A 21,438-nucleotide genomic window follows, 5' to 3' on the forward strand; every position below is an offset into this window, starting at 1 on the left:
AGATGGCGGGCTCACTGAGCACTAGCCTTCTGAGTGGAGGGTGACATCATCTAGCTCCAATTAAGATGTATCTTGTTCCATCATATGTGTGTACGAAGTAAGCAGTAAAGTCATCAGGAAATTAGGGATGAATGTGGTTGGTTGGTTGAATAAATAAATAAATAAATAAATAAATACATAAATAAATAAATAAATAAATAAATAAATAAATAAATAAATAAATAAATAAATAAAAAAAATAGTTCAACGAAAGACTGACAGGGTAGAATCAAGCGGAAGATGGAAAGAAAAGTGTGTAGAAAAAAAAACGAAAAAATGGGGTGAGTCAGGCGGTGGGAAGTAGGACGTAGAGGGGTCGAGGGAGGGGGATGGGACAAGGACATACCACAAGGTTGAAGACATGAAAGTGAAAAGAAGTAAGAATAATACCGTAACAGGTGTATAAAAGTTATGAAAGTATGGCCCATAGCACATAACCTAGGGTGAAGTTTCCTATCTTCCATGAACCATCTAGTGATGAGGAGAGTACAAATTTGGAAAACAATGAAGTGAAATAACAATAGTGAAAAGACAGGGAAGAGAATTACCTACATAAATCCTTAATGGCTGGCAACAATGTATTACTTCATCGATAGCCAGTGTCCTTGTTGAAATTGTTAGGATTTTTACTTATTTCCACAACTTCCCATATAATCTTAGACCTGTAGTGTTTAGTGTGGGTAAGACCTCGAATATCTTGGAACACAACATCATGACCTGTTGATAAGGTGTGCTCAGCTATTGCTGACTTATCTAGTTGGTTGAGATGGATATTTCGTTTGTGTTTCTCGATACGAGTACAAATAGACTGGCATGTTTGGCCAATGTATACCTTGCCATAAGTACAGGGAGTTTTGTACATCCTAGAGGGTAATAGTGGGGATAATTTGTCCTGGTTTTTACCAAACGGCAAACAATTTTTGTGACCTGCAAAACAATACTTTTATATTGCGCTTGCGGAGGACCTTGACTATTCAATCTGTAGTATTGTGGATGAAAGGTAGGTAGGCAGTTCCCATCACTTCTTCGTTTTGTGAATTTTGCTTAGTCTTCCCTCTGGGATGCAGGGCTCTATGAATCAGTACGTCATTGTAACCATTATCCTTGAACATGACTGAGCGTGTCCGTCTCCTCCTGCATATTTGATAGTTCACAAATCTGTTTTGCCCTCGGGGTGAGAGTTGTGAGAATGCCCTGTTTTTGTGCTGGATGGTGGTGAGAATCTGCATGGAGATAGCGATTTGTGTGGGTAGGTTTATGATAGACGGTGTGTCCTAAGTAGCTGCCTGGTTTCTTTCTTACTATGACATCCAAGAAAGGAAGGCAGCTGTCTCACTCCATCTCCATAGTGAACTTAATTGAAGGATGCTGCTGATTTAGGAGATTCAGAAATAGATGAAGTTTCTCAAGACCCTCTGTCCAGACCACAGAAGTATTGTCGACATACCTCAGCCAAATCATCGGTTTGACGGTTGCCGAAGCAATAGCCGCCTGCTCAAAATGTTCCGTAAAGAAATAAGCCAATATCAGCAATAGTGGACATCCCATCTGTTTGTAAAATTGCCCATTACACAAGAAATAGCTGGAAGCCATATAGTGATGAAATAACTTAGTAATGTTCTCAGGGAATAGATACTCAATGAGAGAGACAACCAAGTCAATTAGCAATTTCGTGAACAAAGATTAAACATCAAAACTCATGAGAAGTGCATTGGGTTGAAGGGTTATGGGTGACAGCTTGTTAACAAAATATAGAGTCCCTAAAGTATGATTCAGTATGTCCTATATGTGGCTGAAGCAAGTTGTTTAGATATATTGCCAGAGCACAGCTAGGAGAACTTATCGCACTATGTGTCCCAGGGAGTCAGATGTTTAACCTCCACATTTGAAATTGAGGACTGCATTAAGATCTTCACTGTGGTGCTGGAAACACGAGTGCTATGGTCACGCGAGTTCAGTCTATAAATAGGATTTGACAACATAGCTGAGGTCTTATACTCATCAATATCCATTACCACAGCTGTATTACCTTTATTAGCTGAGAGAATGGTCTGTTCAGAACCATGTTTCAGGTTTCATACAAGGGATTGCCTGTTACAAGATATAAATCTCATCGTTGGGCCTGTGTTGAGCAACATATACCTTTCTAAAAGAATTTTACCTTTTCAATACATTATGCTTTTTTATTGATTTACATAAATATTTCTACATTATTGTTATATCATAAGCAGGACATGTTTCGCCATTTTTTTAGGCATCTTCAGCTGCTGTTCCTACTACCTAAAATCGAAATACTTAAAATGGTTAAACTGGCATGAATTGTTTTAACTAAAAATATTTTTGTGTGTATTATACATTCTGTAGTAATATCCGGCTGATGAGAATTGTTATGACTAGTGAATTGTGTTAACATGTACCATACATAAAAACATTTAGCTTGTATACAACTGCTCTGTCTATGAAAGGTGAATATAACATATTATACATTTGATAAGAACATAAACTTGTGATGACATTAGTTGTTTTAGGTTTTTTAGTCTGTAATATCCAATGTGCGTGCTCTCACTGGAATCTTCATGGACCTGAGTGCCACCTTCGGAATAAAATTTGGTAGCGTTTCCATAAGATATTGCGTGATCCGTTGTCTGAATGTTGCTTTATGGTGATTAAAATTATGTAAAATCCTGCCGCCTGTTGCTGAGTGGGTTTGAAGAGGGGACTTCTCAAGGTCGTCGTGACATTTCTTGTGGTCTTGTTGCATCTTTTAGGGGTTGATATTGGTGGATTGAGAGTCTGTAAAAAAAAAAAAAGGTGTTAGTTGTGAAGTTTGTGTGAACTGAAGTATAAAATGGGGACGTTAAGCGAGCTCTTACTCACCTTCTCAGCTCTCTTGCGGCAATTGCTTGCGGCTTGCTCTTGTGACACCTGCTGTCTGACTGGCAATGGCTAAATCTGTGCACCTCGTGTTGTATCTGTGTGTGTTATATGAAAGGGTATGGGCTGGGGAGGGGTGGGCAGATGAGGTATTGGCTGTTCTCGGAAGAGGGTTTTTTCTGTGGGCGGAGCTTTTACATGTGGAAATTCATTGATGTTTTGGAACACGTTTTCTTATATTTTTAGTAATTGTGGGATTTGATCGTATAAAGGATTTTTAGTCTTTATAATGTCATTTAAATTGTGGTATCTATTGAACTGGTCTATGAAAATGTAGATTTTTCGTATTTGTTCATCAATTTGCCTTTTCTAATTCTCTTTAGTATAGTTAAATCTTGTTCTATGGTCGTGTAGCATGTCCAGTTTCTTTCATATGTACGCTCATTGCCGAGAATTTATGATGTTTGTTTACATTATAGTGTTCTAAGTATCTCGCTGAGAAACTTCGACCTTTTTGTCCTATGTATGAGACGAAACATTGGGTGCAGGTGAGTTTGTAAATCCCGGATCCTGAGTAATTGGTCTTTGTTGGAGTTGACGCTATTGTGGTTTAGGAACATGCTTTGGATAGTGTTTTGTGTTTTATTTGAAGTCATGTTTCTTGAATGGGTTAGAAATTTGATATATGATGGGATTACTGTAATAAAAAAAAGGTGGCAAATTTAGACTTTTTTGTTTTTCATCCAGAATTAATTTTGAAATTTGTCTATTTCTAATTTTTCTTATTATTTGATTGACCATTTCTACGTTAAACCCATAGAACTTGGCTATGTTACTTATATATTGTAATTCTTTGTTGAGGTCTTTTGGTGTGAGGGGCAGTTTTAACACTCGATGCATTAAACTACAGTAGGCTGCCCGTTTTTGAGTGTTGGGATGTAATGAGTTGTTCTTTATTGTGTTTGGTGAAAAGGTTGGCTTCCTATAAATGTGGTATTCGAAGCTATCATCTTTCCGTGTGATGATTATGTCTAAAAAAATGTATGGACTTATTGATTTCATCTTCTACTGTGATTTTATATTTTGATCTAATGAGTTGAGGTATTGCAAAATATTTTTACTGTTGTTGAAACGTTGGTCTAGGTCATGAACGTGTCATTGACATACCGCATCCATAGACTTAAACCTTATATTTTCGTTTCGATTTTTGTGTGTCAAGGTAGATGTCTGCTAAGATGCCTGACGCTAGATCTCCCATTGATAAACCTTTCTGGCGATATATTTTCTTACTGAAGCTGAAAAAATTGTTGTCGAGGACGAAATTTAAGATGTTGATAAATTCATCAATTTCCATTACAATGACATGGCCATGTTTAGTTAAATTGTCTTTAATGATGTTAACTGTTTCTCTTGTTGGAATGTTTGAGTTCATATTGGAAACGTCAAAGGAGCACATGACATGATTTGGTTGTACTTTAAAATTTTGTAACATATCACAAAAATCAATGGAATTTTTTAGAGGAGAATTATTACGGAATCTATAATGATTTTTAAGAAAACTGTGTATGAACTGTGAAGTTATATATGTTGGACTAATTTTACTGTTGATGATTGGCCTGATGGAAATTTCTGTTTTGTGTATCTTTGGTAGTGGTCTGGCTGTTGGTATATTGGGGTTCATGTTTATTAATTGTTCTGATTCTTGTTCATTTAGTAAAAAGGATGAGTTTTTGAGCAAAGTCTTTAGATTGTGATTGGATTTGGGTTGTGGGATCCTTGTCTATTAAAGAAAAAGGATTATCTCTGAAAAGGCTTCAGTCTTATTAGTGTAGTCATTCTTGTTCATTATCCTAACGGCCTTTGTGACGATTACATCAGTGTTTTATTTTGTTTGTGATCGACGTGTGTTGAATTTATGTTTTATTTAATTAGCCAAACTGGAGAGCTTCTTCTCGATTTCGTATCTCGTGTCATTTCCAACCTTCTCAATTCGTCAAGTCTATACTAGTCATATTGGACAATTCCCTCTGCACCATTGTGGATCTCGCTTTTAGAACCTTCCAGAAAAATAAGAACTTACATAAGATTTCACTCAAATTTAAGTGTGTAACACAAGTTCAACCGTCAACCTAAGACTGTCATCAAGTGATTTTATACGACATCACAGTGTTTTTATTCATCTGTTAATTTTAACATATCCTGGTCATATTTATTGTAACACATGTACAAGGTTTTTACTTTTGTATGTGATTCCATCACCATCCCATCCCCTTGTTCATCCACATCACTCCATTTTTAGATTATGTCTTTTGCTTGTAATTTTGGCTAGGCTGATGATGGTCCAAAAAAGGGACCGAAACTAGTACCTGTTATTATTATATTGTAATGTTTTGATAAACGTTCAATGATGTTAAGTATTGAGATGGTGGAACAATAAAATTTTGTACTCATTTTAAAGTTAAGTCTTAACTCAATACGGAACCCAACCACGAAGTTTATTACTTTAAAGGCCGATACCAAGCCAGACAAGCTAAGGGGAAACCAACAGCTGCGAGCAGAGGAGTCTTCCCTTGGAAGGTTGGATAAGATGAGACCTTTGTGTGGGAAATAACACCAATTCATCACTTGATGCCTTGCAGTGAGGCAGGGGACTGCCAAAGGCTAAGAGAGACCACCCTGAAAGAAAATCCTCCAGTACGTTAGGCCTAGCAAGTCAGTACAGGAGTACAATGCAGCTGCTTTCAAAACGAAAACAAACATCGGAAAGAAACATATTCTGAACGTCGACAATACTTCAAGTACTCTTGGAACTAATGATGTCATGTCCGATGTTCATTCAAGATGCACGAGAAGAACCAATCATAAAAACAAGCTTCGGATTGGAACCTTAAACGTAATGACTCTAACAGGAAGATGCAACGAAATCACGGATTTAATGAACCGTAGACATATTCACATCCTAGGGCTAAGTGAAACCAAATGGGAAGGTTGCAACACAATGTTATAGGACGGATATAAATTATACTGGAGTGGCAATCGTGCAGTGGCGAGGAATGGAGTTGGTTTTATACTCCATAAAGACATTGATAGTGTAACAGATGTCTCATTCATCAGTGAGAAATTAATCCAACCTAAAATATGCCTAAATGGAGAAACTCAAACTGTGATCCAAGTTTATGCACCCCAGCAGCGTTGTACGATGACCAAAAAGCAAGCTTCCTAGAAAAACTAGAAGACATCATTGATTAAGAGAAAATGATAATTGGGGATTTTAATGCCCAGGTAGGAACTGATAGGTCAGGTTATGAAGGAATTATTGGTCCATATGTATTTGGTAATAGAAATGAGGAGGGTGAACTTCTGCTTGATCTATGTACACGAAACCAACTTCTGGTGAAGAACTCGTGGTTTCAGAAATGGGATAGCCACAAGATGATGAGATACAGCTGGGATGGTCAGTATATTTCAGTGATAGACCTTATCATCACAGATGGGTCAAATGGAGAAAAGGTGCATGATGTAAAAGTGATACCTAGTGAGAGCCTTGATAGTGACCATAGACTCTTCATTGCAGACATAAGAGTCACCAAACCTATTATTAAAGTAAACAAGAAGAAAAAACCACGAATTAAAGACTGGAAATTGAAAGATCTGGAAGTCAAACAGCAGTTTCAAGAGGAAATCAGAGCAAAAATATCAATAACAGACACAAAGAAAGATAATGAAGAATGGAATGATTTTAAGGCAAGTCTGGTTGGTAGTGCGGATAAAATATATGGAAGAACAAGCAGAAGAGTTAAGAGAGAAAAGAACATCTTGGTGGAATGATAAAGTGAAAGAAGACGTAATGAAATGGAGTAAAGCCAAAAAAGTTCTTGATATGGCTAAGTCTGACAGAGGAATAAACAGCAACCAAATAGACAACAATAAATTGGAAGAAATGGCAAAGGAATATAGATACAGGAAGTTGGAAGTCAAAAGAATTGTAAGGGAAGAAAAAGAGAAAAGTTGGAAAGAATTTACAACTAAACTGGAAGAAGACAGTAAAGGGAATATGAAAATGATATCTGGAATAGTAAAGAGTAAAAGATCAGATAAAGAAGCAATTACAACTCTGGAGACAGCAGATAGGAATATGGTTCGCAATATGAAAGATATTACGGATACAATGGGACAGTATTTTGACAAGCTCCTAAATGGCTCTAATGAGATCTCTGTTGAGGATGTAGGACAGAATACAACAGAGGAAGGTATCCCAATTACATGGACAGAAGTAGAGCAAGCTCTGCATAGGATGAGAAGTGGTAAGTCAGCAGGAGCTGATGAAGTTACAGTTGACATGATTAAATCTGCTGGTCCGCCAGGAATACAGTGGCTGTATAGAGTTCTCAGAAAAATATGGAAGGATGACGAAATACCTGAAGACTGGATAAAAGGGGTGGTAGTTCCTAACTTTAAGAAAGGGAGTAGAAGGAAAAGTGAAAATTACAGAGGCATTACCCTCTTATCATACCGCCTTAAAATTATGGAGATCACTGAAGCCAGAGAAAGGGATATACTAGAGCCTATCTTAGAAGAGGAACACAACATGGCTTTAGGGCTGGAAGAAGCACAACAGATCTGATATTTGCTTTGAGGATATTGGCAGAGAAACAGTGTGAAAGATGAAAAGACCTAATTATTGTGTTTATGGACCTTGAAAAGGCGTATGATAATGTTCCTAGATCAACTATTTGGAAAAGTCTTAGAAAACTTGGTGTACCGGAGTACCTTATTAGGAAGATCCAAATGCTATATACTAATTGCAAAAGCTGTGTCAGTATTGGAGATGGTCACTCTGAATGGTTCAATACAACAAAAGGAGTACAACAGGGAAGTGCCTTATCACCTCTTCTATTCATAGCAATTATGGATACCATTTTAAAGGAACTAAAAGGAAAAGGTAATAAAGATCTTCAGGCTCTGGTGTTTGCAGACGATGTGGCAATATGGGATGAAACAGAGGAGGAAGTGCAAAATAATCTGAATGCATGATGTAAGAAATCTGATGATTATGGAATGAAACTGAACCCATCAAAAACAGTAGCAGTGAAAATCAGCAGACATAATACAGAATGCAACATAAAAATACAGGACCACCAAGTTGTAGTACACCAATTCAGATATTCAGGAAGTGTAATGGCTAGTAATAATAGAGCTGAGATAGAAATAACAAACAGAAAAACCAAAGGCTCTAACTTTTACAGTATCATTAGACACCTACTGTGGGATGAGAAGGCTATGAAGCCTGCTATTATGCCAAACCATATAATTATGCACCTATATAAACATAATATACATAATATACTGACCCTGTACAAGTCATATTTCATTCCCATCCTTACATATCCTCTGGAAACCTGCACACTAACATCAAAGGATTGTAGTAGGATTCAAGCCTGTGAAATGAAATTTTCTAGAACTGCCCTCAAAAAGACACGACTTGATCACGTGAAAAATGATAAGATCCGATCTAACCTAGGTCTAAATGAATTGATGGAGGAAAGACTTAGGTCATCTAGACTTAAATGGTTTGGGCATGTTAAACGAATGAATAGCACAAGGTTACCATGTGCTTATGTGGAAAAGAGAATAACAGGTAGAAGACCAGCTGGAAGACCAAGAAGATGGATGGACCAACTGAGGGAAGACGTGGAGAGAAGGGGATGGAATTGGGAATCTGTCATGGACAACAAAATCTTTTTGAACAGGAAACTTTGGAAGACACTCGTTTGCAAACACCCTACCCGGCTCGCTGGAAGGGCAAACCAATGATGATGATGATGATGATGATGATGATGATGATGATGATGATGGTTTGTCATAAGCAGGATATGTTTTGCCTATTTTTTTGGGCATCTTCAGCCCCTGTTCCTACTATCTAAGATCAACATAGCCAGGATCCTGGATTTTTCTTAATAACAAAGTTCTTAAAATGGTTACGCTGACATGAATTGTTTTAACTAAAAATATTAATCACCATAGAGCAACATTCAGACAACGGATCACGCAATATCTTACGGAAACGCTACCAAATTATATTCCCAAGATGACACTCAGGTCCATGAAGATTCCGGTGAGAGCACGCACATTGGATATTACAGACTAAATAACCTAAACACTCCGGGCGAGTTGGCCGTGCGTGTAGAGGCGAACGGCTGTGAGCTTGCATCCGGGAGATAGTAGGTTCGAATCCCACTATTGGCAGCCCTGAAAATGGTTTTCCGTGGTTTCCCATTTTCACACCAGGCAAATGCTGGGGCTGTACCTTAATTAAGGCCATGGCCGCTTCCTTCCAACTCCTAGGCCTTTCCTATCCCATTGTCGCCATAAGACCTATCTGTGTCGGTGCGACGTAAAGCCCCTAGCAAAAAAATGAAACAAACCAACGTCATAACAAGTTTTTTAAAGCATATCATTATGTTTTTATCAAATGTATAATAATTGTAGACTCATCCTTTATAGACAGAGCAATTGTATACAAGCTAAATGATTTATGTATAGTACATGTTAACACAGTCCGCCTCTGTGGTGTAGTGGTTAGCGTGATTAGCTGCCACCCCCGGAGGCCCGGGTTCGATTCCCGGCTCTGCCACGAAATTTGAAAAGTGGTACGAGGGCTGGAACGGGGTCCACTCAGCCTCGGGAGGTCAACTGAGTAGAGGTGGGTTCGATTCCCACCTCAGCCATCCTGGAAGTGGTTTTCCGTGGTTTCCCACTTCTCCTCCAGGCGAATGCCGGGATGGTACCTAACTTAAGGCCACGGCCGCTTCCTTCCCTCTTCCTTGCCTATCCCTTCCACTCTTCCCATCCCTTCACAAGGCCCCTGTTCAGCATAGCAGGTGAGGCCGCCTGGGCGAGGTACTGGTCATACTCCCCAGTTGTATCCCCCGACCAAGAGTCTGAAGCTCCAGGACACTGCCCTTGAGGCGGTAGATGTGGGATCCCTCGCTAAGTCCGAGGGGAAAACCGAACCTGGAGGGTAAACAGATGATGATGATGATGATGATGACATGTTAACACAATTCACTAGTCATAACAATTCACATCAGCTGGATGTTACTACAGAACATATAATAAACACAAAAATATTTTTAGTTAAAACAATTCATGTCAGCTTAACCATTTTAAGTATTTTATTATTAAGCAAAATCAAGGATCCTGGCTATTTCGATACTAGGCAGTAGAAACAGCGGCTGAAGATGCCTAAAAATATAGGCGAAACATGTCCTGCTTATGACATAACAATAATCTACTGTATATATACAAAATACCTTGTCCTGACTGACTGACTCATCATTGCCGAGCCAGAACTACTGAATCACAAAGATAAATTGAATTTAAGGGTTCTACCTTTTCAATACAATACAATTCTGTTGCACAGTATTATGTTACATGTTTATTGTGGTACTGGTTTTCACACATTTTTTAGTGTCATCATCAGCCTATCACATAAACCGAGTAAGAGGACAAATTATATATATATTACAATAATATAAAAACATTGATACAATTCATGTAATGAAAGTTCACACTTAAAAGTAAGAATTATATCTAAAATAGGTAGCAGTGTTTACAACGCGTTAGCGGTGTAATAGTCTTATGTAATCTTTATGTAGGTGTTGAAATCACTCATTCTAATGTTGAATTTATGATTGAATGTGAGTTAAAAACTTGATAAACATATTAAAATCTTGATGGTTGACTCTTTGTGAAATGGTAAAATGAGTCTCAAAGAGGGATGCAACTTTTGTACTGTTGTTGTTTGACAGAGTCTTCTAAGCTTATGTTGTACCGGCACGTCAAAAGGTGGATTGCTGTATACATGTGGGTCCTATGTTAGTGTGCAGGACCAAGGTTTCTTAGTCCTATGTGGAACGTGAGGCCTTTCACATAAACATGTTGTAACATAATCCTGTGCAACAGAATTGTATTGTATTGTATTGAAAAGGTGGAACCTTTAAATTCAATTTACCATTGTGATTCTCAGTTCAATATGGAACTATGAAGTTTTTAACTTTGAACCAAAACTACTGGACAAGAAATTAAATTTTAGGGATATATTCATATTACAATGTAGGTGCTAACTAAGGGAGGATTTTTTGATATTCCATCACTAAGAGGGTGAAAGGGGGGGGGGGGGAATGTTTAAAATAAGTGTATCTATGCCTCGAAAATTGAACAGTTTAAAGATGTGAAAATTGGTATTTGGAATCTTCTTCAAAAATAAAGAAACAAATATTTCTCTGTTTTTAGAAAATATACTTAAGGGGTGGTGACCAGGAGTGACAAATGGGGTGAATTTTTAAAATGAGTATATCTACAATATATCTCAAAAACGTAACATGTTACAGACGTGAAAACTGGTATTTGGAATCTCCTGTAAATGCACACGAACACACATAATTTGTTTTCTGAAAATCCACTTAAGGGGAAGTGTTGAAGGGGGTAAACTGTTAAAATGAGCATATCAACAGTATATATAACAAACTTAACATGTTACAAATGTGCAAATAGGTATTTTTAATCTCTTTTAAAAATAAAAGTAACACATATTTGTTTATTTTCGGAAAAAGCATTTCAGTGGGGGGGAGGTTGTAAAAAGGACTGAAAATGGGGCTGAATACCTTTTATGTGGATACATACATCTCAAAAATTGAAGATGTTACTTTCATGATAATTGGCATTTGGAATCTCCTTTAAAAATAAAGAAACATATTATTTTGTTTTTGAAAAATCTACTTAAGGGGAGGTTAACAGGAGTGACAAAGGGAGTGAATTTTTAAAATGAGTATATCTACAATATATCTCAAAAACGTAACATGTTACAGACGTGAAAACTAGTATTTCAAATCTCCCATAAAAGAAAAGGAACATGCAGAGTTTGTTTTCTGAAAATCCACTTAAGGGGGTGGGGTAGGTGAAGGGAAGTAAAGGAAGAGTTTAATTCTTTTTATGAGGATACATATACATCAAATACTGAAGATGTTACAGACAAGAAAATTGGTATTTGGAATCACCTTTAAAAATAAGGAAAAAAAATATTTTTTTTTGTTTTCTGAAAAATCCTCTTACGGGGGTGAAAAATGTGAGAAAGAGGTTGAAATACCTTTTTTGAGGATACTTATAATTCAAAAACTGAAGATCTTACAGTTATGAAAAGAATCTCCTTTAAAAATAAAGAAACACATATTTTGTTTCTGTAAAACCTACTTGTGGAGGGGAGGTGAACAGGACTGACAAAGGGGGTGAATTTTTAAAATGAGTATATCTACAGTATATCTAAAAAAACGTAATATGTTACAGACATGAAAATTGGTATTTTTAACCTCTTTGAAAAATAAAGTAACACATACTTTTTCGTTTTAAAAAATCACTTAAGGTAGGCGGCAGGGGGAGGTAAAAAGGACTGAAAGAGGGGTTGAATTATTTTTATGAGAATACTTATATCTCAAAAACTAAAGATGTTACAGACATGAAAATTTGTATTTGGAAATCTTCTTTAATTAAGAAACACGTATTCTTTTGTTTTTAGGGAATCCAATCAGGGTGGGTAAATGAATTGAAAAATGAGTTTAATTCCTTGTATGAGGATACTTATATCTCAAAAATGAAAGACGTCACGGATGTGAAAATTGGTATTTGGAATCTCCTTTAAAAATAAACGCACATTTTTTGTTGGGGCGGGGGGGAGGGGGCGGCGGAGGGAATCAACTTAAAGGGGTATAAAAGAAGTTGAATTATTTTTATGAGGATACAAATAAGAAGAAGTCTTAAAACAATGCACCCCGAACGGGGAATTGACTGGGGGATGAGGAATGATGACAAAAATATACCTTTGTATGGAACCGTTTGAATTACAAAGTTAAAATGTCAAATGATATCCTAGGTGTTAAATAACAGAAGGTCTGAAACAAATTTAATCACTCAGAGAGTTAAATGGGGGTTGAGATCCGAAAACATATATATTCATTACTTCCTCCAAAACGGTTTAACATATGAAGACAAAATTCCAAATAGTTGTATTTATTTTGAATCCTAGGTGTGAAATAGGAAATATTTTTAAACATTACAACTGCTAAAGTGTTAAATGAGGTTAGCTCTGTAAACTAAATTATTCATCCCTCCAAAACCGTATGGCGTACAAAGTTGTAATTTTACGAGAAGGGTCTTCTTTTATGTCCTAGGAGTAAAATTCTGTATACTTCAAAATATTTTTCTCCTAATGGGTTTAGATGGTAGTTGACTCTCAAAAACACAATATCCATTCTTCCGAACCGTTTCAGGCATGAACATAATTTTTTTTCTTTTTATGAAGGGTGGTCTTCTATATCCTAGATGTTAATAAATATTTAAAAACATTCACCCCTCAAAAAAGTATTCCTTCCTCCATTGTTGTTCGACGTACAAAATAAAAATTTCACAGGTTGGTCGCTTTTACATCCTAGATGTTTACATAAGATATGGTTTAAAACATTAAAATTCTTCCATACGGTGTTCAAGTTATTGGTAGATTATAAAATAAATAATCCTTCCCCCAAAACCATTTGACATACGAATTGAGGACGTATTTTGCAGGCTCAGCTGACAGTGGACTCTCCAAAATCTAAAACTTTGAATAATAACTTTCATTTTAAAGCCAAAGCAAAGCACGGGTATGTTGCTAGTGTAAAAATATTTATGTAAATCAATAAAAAAACAATGCATTGAAAAGGTGAACTCAAGAAAGAAAAAAAAAATGGAAAGGATTGCCTGTTTCCGAGATGCACAAAGGAACTTAGATGTCTGCCAGTATGCCACCTGGTTGAATATGCGTTCAGCTTGTGTAGCAGTAATCCTGTCAAAAGACAATCAAAATTCCTGAAAAAGAGTATTGCTTAAAAGGAGGTGTAACTACAATGGCTGTAGAGAGACAGTCAAGCTCCTTATGAGTGTGATGCACTTTCTCAATCATAAGAGCCTTGCTAGCATGCTGATAAATTCTCCTGGCCTTAGGAATATTCAACATGTGCTTCAGCTTAACACAGTTGGGAAATTACATTATGGTCCCAGCATCTCAGAAGGAAGCATGAAGACAAAAGAATGGCTTTATTTCTCCTTAACTTGCTGAGTTTAGAAGCTTTCCTAAAAGTATCTTCCCCACAGACCTTTCTAATATTTAGACTGACGCTTTCACGACCCATAGTAATAGACATGATAATGCAGCTTTTGAGCTCTTGCCGAGTCAAGAAAACAAGGAGAAATTATTTACATTTCGCGGAGACTTTGTTCCGTGTCCTTAGAAGGGAATCACCTGTCCTCGAGGAACCCTTCTCCAATAATGATGGTTTGAACTTCGAATACTTAACCGTTTAGTCTACTCTTAAACAGAGGAAATAGGGGGCTCTGGCCACTTCCTCCACCTCATGCGCCGGAACATCATATGATATAATTTTAATAATGATCTGTATTAACCCGTTCGATGGGCGATGCGGCGAGATCCGCGGCTCCAAGTCGCTTGCTCGGTGGGGAACGCGGATATATCCGTCGATTCAAATTATATATTTTTTCTCAGTTGCCTGCCTGCAGAGGCTTATTTCTTTTTCAGCAGCGTATTTCGGATGAGTCTGCCCTCTGATGTGAAATTTTTCAACTATGTTCTCCCAATACCAATATGTCATCCATGAGTTACAACATAAAGAACGCAGCTGAGTCCGGGCAAGAACGACCTAAGGCCTAATAGTTCCGCGCTGAAGCTTTAGCTCATCGCCTAATCGTCCCTTGGATGTAATAATATTGCTGTAGAAGGGATTTCTAGAGATTATGGCACTGAACAGACCTCTCTGATGACATTTTAGAACTGTGACCTGATTTATTATCCCCAGTCTTGAGTTCTTCCTTCACGACTGGAGCGTGTGTTTATTGCGAGTTACACAACATTTTATTATCGTATGCATCCGTAATACAGGCTTATTTCATGATTTCCGTCCAAACTGCTGAGACCAGGTTTCTATTCGATCCTTTTTCTTACATTTTTTTCCACTAAAATATCTATAACGAATCACCGGGCCCCACTGTTTGAGGAAGATGATTTACTGTTCATGATAAACGAAATGTTGGAATTTAGTGGGGAGAATTGTGATATTAGTGAAGTAAGTTCTGCCGAAGAGGAATTTGTAAGTGACAAGTAATTACCTGGAATAAGTACAGCAAGCTCGAATATACAGGGTTTGGGAGTAGCTGATGCGAATGTTCAGCAGTCGCAAAAGAGATAACACGTGTTCGATTCCAGTTCAAGTAGCAATCATGACAGCGACAGTTGTGACGATAATATTGATTACAATCCAACCATTGCAAGTTCTTCGTCACTTATACTGAAAATTGACAAAGAAATTCCCGCTTTGATCCAAATTTCCATCGTGATTAAAGAGAGTGTCACATCATTCTGCCGGAACGTTGCGACATTAGTTCTCATAGTATCCACCCGCAGCATCACAGTGTTATACGCACGGAGCCTATATATCGTCCCACACTGTCTGTTGTTCCATCTATGCATACCCATATGCTTCCGTCTCCTACCCTTATCCTTATTTCTTGTAACGTTTTGTCATAGCACCATCCAACGTAGGTTCTTCTTAATGCTCTGGGATCTGGTATAGATTTTCCAGTCTCCTCTTCTAAGAACGTATGCAGCTTTGGATGTTTCAATTTGTTCAGTGGAATATCAGCGCATAAAAATGCTGTACACAGTTTCTCACAAAATGGAGAAAATGTTGAAGATTCACCCGGTAGTGTCTGGTGTAAGCCACGGTTTCTTTTATCTTCAAGTCGCTGCACACCACGTTACTGTTTTTCTCATGACACATGTTGTTCAACTGTAAACTTCTTTTCTGCTGTAACTTGCACATCACACACTTTGCAAAATAATATTTTCCCATCAGTGGAAAAAAATATTTTCTCCATATTGTGTAACAAATTGTTTTAATTTAACAATTGCACTTCCTTTAACTTTCGGCATCTTGCAGTACTTGTCAACAAAGAACTTGCTCGACTCTCAGCGCGCGGGCGAGTGACTTCCTTCTTATCTAGCTGAAGATAAGGAGCAATGCCCACCTTGGGCGAGTCTATTATGCGTCTTACATACAGGAGAAGCAGGTACTGCTTATAGTATGTTTTCTTGGAAGTGTAATCGAGCTGAAAATACTCTTTCCTTGAAAACTAGTGGCAGCAGGTTATGTTGCAAGTCTACTTTCTTTCTTGAGCAAGTTATTTGTCTAAGTTAAACATAATAGAGAAGTATTGTAAACATAAATAATAATAATTAAATATCCAAATATATCACTTACCAGAAAACAATTTAAAATGCCAAAAATTGCTCCAAAAATGACCTCTCTCTTGTAAACGGCAAAAAATGCCAAAAAAAAAAAAAAAAAAAAAGCCCTAATAAATTGCCCTTATTTAATCAGTCAATTCATGAAACACATGTATATATACTCGAGCTATCTTTCGGCCTTCATACAAAAAAGATGCAAAATCATCAAATGCCTTGCCCTAGTAATTACGGCCAGGCATGCGCCTTTAATTGGGGAACGGCAAAGGGTTAAGGAAGCTCTAGGAGGGCAACGATTTGAAGATGATGAGTGTAGAAGACTTCGTGCGCAACTGGCTGGTGACACGACCCTGTTCCTTTTACGATGAGGGCATCGAAACGCTGACCATACACTGGGACAAATGCATTTCCAAAGCAGGAAACTCTGTGGAAAAATAAATTGTTATTGCCTTGTGTTTTTCAATAAATGAATTTAAATAAAGAATAAAATCCCATTATACCTGATCCCCCCTTGAATTCTTCAGATAAGAAGGAACAGGAGAATGTGCTGGGCATCGATCCATGAACAATAAGATCTTAAGAACTTTCACTCCCATTTTGGTTCCACGTTTCGAAGCCAGTCTTTAAAAACTTTCGTAGTGACCCAGGATTTCTTATTGTTGGTGGATTTCGTGGGAAGCGTAGCAACGTTTTTAAAACAATGCAGCTTTGAAAGTTTGCTGACCGCCAGTGAAGGCAATTTTTAACATCCGTCACTACTGGTACATAACAGAACTATTACGCGTGTACTTTGTTTCCTAATAATACCAATATAAATGGTCTGTTATTTGACATTATAAATTTTCCAGCTAACTTATTCCTGGTTGCCAGTGTTTCGCCCTCGGGTGCTAGGTTGGGCTCATCAGTTGGTACCTAGCACACCTACCAAGATGCTGGCTAGTGCATACCGTGGAGGCCACTGCGTTGGCTACTTGGAGCCACTGGCAGTGCCAATGCACTATGAGAAACTTTGTCTCTTTACCAAAAATTGATGCCTGCTTGGCTATCAGATGAGTGGCCTCCAGGGTATGCACTAGCCAGCGTCTTGGTAGGTGTGCTGGGTACCAACTGATGAGCCCAACCTAGCACACGAGGGCGAAACGCTGGCAACCAGGAATGAGTTAGCTGGAAAATTTATAATGTCCAATAACGGACCATTTATATTGGTATTATAAATTTACTCATTCGGGACAAATATTTCAGATTCCCTATGGGAATCAACATCTATATCATACTTTGTTTCCTGCCGTGACATTTTTCCCCTTTGAATGCCACTGTAATTCCAGGCATTAAATTATAAAAGAGGCCCGTCTCAACCGCATTGAAAATGTCCTTAGAAGAGAATCGAGATGTCAATTCTTTCAAATGATTTTCTTTCCAATCTTGCACAGTCTTGGCATTGACACTTCTGCTTTCCCCACACACATTAAAACTGCCAATACTGTGTCTAACCTTAAATTTGTGTAGCCAACCCGACAAAGCACTAAAATCTTCTACACCAAGTTTTATCGCTAGTTCACTTCCCTTTTCGCAAAGCATTGGTCCGTTGATTGGAATGCCTTCTGCCCTATGTCGCCTGAACCACTGTAATAATCAACTTTCCACGCATTCGTATTTTCCGCCTTGAATGCTGGTCCGCTTATTCGTCATATTACCTAAGATGCACACTTTCTTCAATTTCTGCAGCCTTAGCTACTATCGTATTTAAGGTAGATGGAGTAATCCCCAATTTCTTAGCAATTTCAACTCGTTTCATGTTGCCGTATAAACCAAGTATTTTGCCTTCGAGGACTCAAGATATAAGTGTATAAGCATAAAAATCGAGTTAAGTGAAGGATGTATAAATGAAATAACTCACTGTAATACGTCTAGGATTTTTTTTGGACGGCTGTAAATCCCCCGTATAAGTGTGAAACTGGGGGTTAGAGACTTCATTTCGAATGGTCCGTATTGAACTGAGATTACATATATATTTAAGTAAAATTTACAATTATGCCCTTAAAAAGAGGATTCACAACAATGATATTATCGTTACCAAGGCCGACAAAGGTAACACAACCGCGGTTAACAAAACAAAGAATTTCTTTACAGACAGTTCCTTTTCCATAGTCAAAAAGGACCCCACCCAGAAAATCCAACAACTACTTTAACAGACCCTTAAGAACACCCCTTACCTGTTTACAGACCAAGAAAAAACAAAACTCAGAAGCATGAACCCAGGTCTCCCTACAGCAAAAGCCCTTCCTAAAATACACAAGGCTGAAATTCCCATTCGTCCAATCATCAATTACAGACCAAGCCTCTTATACAAAATGTCAAAACATTTTGAGAAGAAATTGGCAATTTCTGTCTAAAAAATCGATTAAAAACACATCAGAACTAATAGATAAATTAAATAGGTTCAACATTCAATCTAGTCATTCCATTAATCGTGAACATGTACCCTAGCATACAAGTACCTAAATTATACCCATTACCAAGAATAACTTAAATAAATACAGCCATTTGAGCAAATTAGAAATCCAAGATTTCATGACCGTTTTAAAATTAGTCGTAAACAATAACGTCTTCACTTTAGATAACATCATACACCACCAGGAAGGATTGGCTATGGGATCGTCAGCCTTGGGTATTTTAGCAGAAATCTACCTAGACTTTCTAGAACACACTAAAATCGAAAATGACAAAAAATTTGTCAATATTCACTTTTGGGCCAGGTATATTGATGACATTTTTGTAATTATGGATGAAAAAACAGCCGACACTACTACCACTCTCCTCAGTCTTAACAACATCGATTCTCATATCAAATTTACACTTGAATCAGAGAATGATTACAAAATCTTTCTAACTTATAAGATTTTCAGGAAACCCACTCAAACTGCTTCCACTATCCGCCAAGATTCAATACACCCCCAGACCCACAAACGAGCGACTTACAATAGCTTAGTTTATCGGGCATTCAATATACCGATGTCTAAGAAAGATTTAAGAAACGAACTGAACACTATTCGCAGTACCACAAAATCCAAAGGTTACAATAGTCATTTCATAGAAAGAATAATCAACAAATACAAACATTGTCCTAAAACCACACATAAGAAAGAAACACCCAACTTCCCTACAATTTCTACTTTCACATTTAATAAAGAAATCTACAAAGTCAATAACAATCTCAAGAAACACAATGTAAAAATAGCTTTTAAAACCAGCAATAAAAATGCAGATGTCTTACACAATACTACGTCTATCAACAGGATTAAGAGATTTCTAAAATCGGGAGTTTACAGGATTAAGTGTAATTCTTGTAATTTTTCGTATGCGGGACAGACGAAGAGGAATTTCAGCATAAGATATTTGGATCATACTAATGCCTTAGATAAAATAAATTCTCAGCAGTCGGTCAACACATGCATGATTACAACCATAGTTTCAACAGCATAGAGCAAGATATGGAAATCCTTGAAATAGTAAGCGAAGGCCCTTTACTTAATATAACGGAAAACTGTTTTATACACTTAGACTAGTACTTTAATTCTAATTATAATCTTAATGACATCTCGGAGAAACATAATATTTTATTCGACCCACTTATTGTTATTATCAGAAATGCTAATCTAACAAATCAGAAATCGGTTTTACGTTCAATCCAAGGCACTTTTCTGCAGCGATTACCCTCTTTCCCACACCCTTCAGCCCTGCCGTAAACGTAGTCCCTCCTTCTCCCCCTCCCTTCCCCGCTTTCTACATGCCGCCTACCCCGCCTCTCCCCTACATTCCCGTCCTTCCTCATTCATACACAATCTGCCATGCTTCTCACACCGCTGCGCAAGGTGAGTAACTTTCATTATTCAATCCCCCGTTTCTTCTTTGGCCTTTGCACCAACTTTTTTCTTTTTTTCCTTCTTATTGTTTATTAGGTCCAATTGCTCTGCAATGAACTGAGAAATCTTTACCACCCTTTTCTTACAAATATTTATTTGAGCTTCACAAACAGCACTTGCCCTCAGCATCATAGATATCTACTTGAAGTTCATATGACATGTTTTCTAATTTATTTACATCATGTGTATGACTTATTACATCAGTGTCAAGCAAGGTCATACAACCATCAGAAATTGTGTGAAAGATATGCATTTTAAGAACAATTAGTACCTCAAAATCTATTAGTACTACTCCAACGGCATATAATTGCCATATTCTGAAGCATTTGTGCTTATTTTACGTCATGTGTATAACTTATTTCCTATACATCAGCATTAAGCAAGGTCATACAACCGGCAGAACTTGTGTGAAAGATACGCATTTTAAGAACAATTAGTACCTAGTAATATATTAGCACTATTCAATGGCATTCTGAAGCAATTGTGCTTATTTTACAAACTTTTGTCATATTTGTGTCTATTTAGTTCATACTGATCAGTGCTACACAAGGTCATACAACCTTTAGAACTTTAGTATCTGAGTCAACTATAGCCACTCTATATGGCTTTCAATTTGCCATACTCTAAAGCATTTGTGCTTATCCATTAACTTTTATCATCATTGTGTCTCATCTTCATCTAATATTTTAACTTGACAATGTCATATTTGTCTATTTTAATCTTAATGTTATGTTAAAATTGTATTGTTTTAGGACCTTTCGAATGAATTGTACAATTTATGTTTATGGCTGATGACCCCGAACAAAGTCGAAACTAGTACCAAATAAATATTTAACCATAATGTAAAACTGCATTGCAAAAGTATGTTGTATTGAAAAGGTGGCATTGTAAATTTTACTTAAATACAGTATATATATGTAAGTGTGAAATGTATAAAAGAAGTTTTACTGTATAACCCTGGACATAATGTAGATGTTTTACAAGTACAAACATTTGCCGAAACTCGTTCCAACTTGAAGTACAGCTGTCAAAATACGCTGTCTCCTTCCAACAGTCATGGCCTCTCTGCTTTATAATTTCCGAGGATTTCCTAAATAATACAGCTGAATGCAATGCTGAGATGATCCCTTATGCAAGTTCACTGCCGATAGCTTTCCCAGTATAGTACTTGCTCTAATTATCGCAATGTCCTGATGTTAACATCAAGATCCATGGGTACGTCGTAGCCACCCTTTTGTGAAATACTTTTTCTTG

At 37.2% G+C, this 21,438-nt stretch overlaps 1 protein-coding gene across 3 annotated transcripts in view; it reads right to left on the reverse strand.

Moving 5' to 3' along the window:
* LOC136864197 (protein O-linked-mannose beta-1,2-N-acetylglucosaminyltransferase 1) overlaps nt 1-21,438 on the reverse strand; it is a 652,704-nt gene that overhangs the window by 216,305 nt on the left and 414,961 nt on the right. The window lies entirely within an intron of this gene.

Source organism: Anabrus simplex, chromosome 2 (assembly GCF_040414725.1).
Source record: "Anabrus simplex isolate iqAnaSimp1 chromosome 2, ASM4041472v1, whole genome shotgun sequence".
Classification (NCBI taxonomy): domain Eukaryota; kingdom Metazoa; phylum Arthropoda; class Insecta; order Orthoptera; family Tettigoniidae; genus Anabrus; species Anabrus simplex.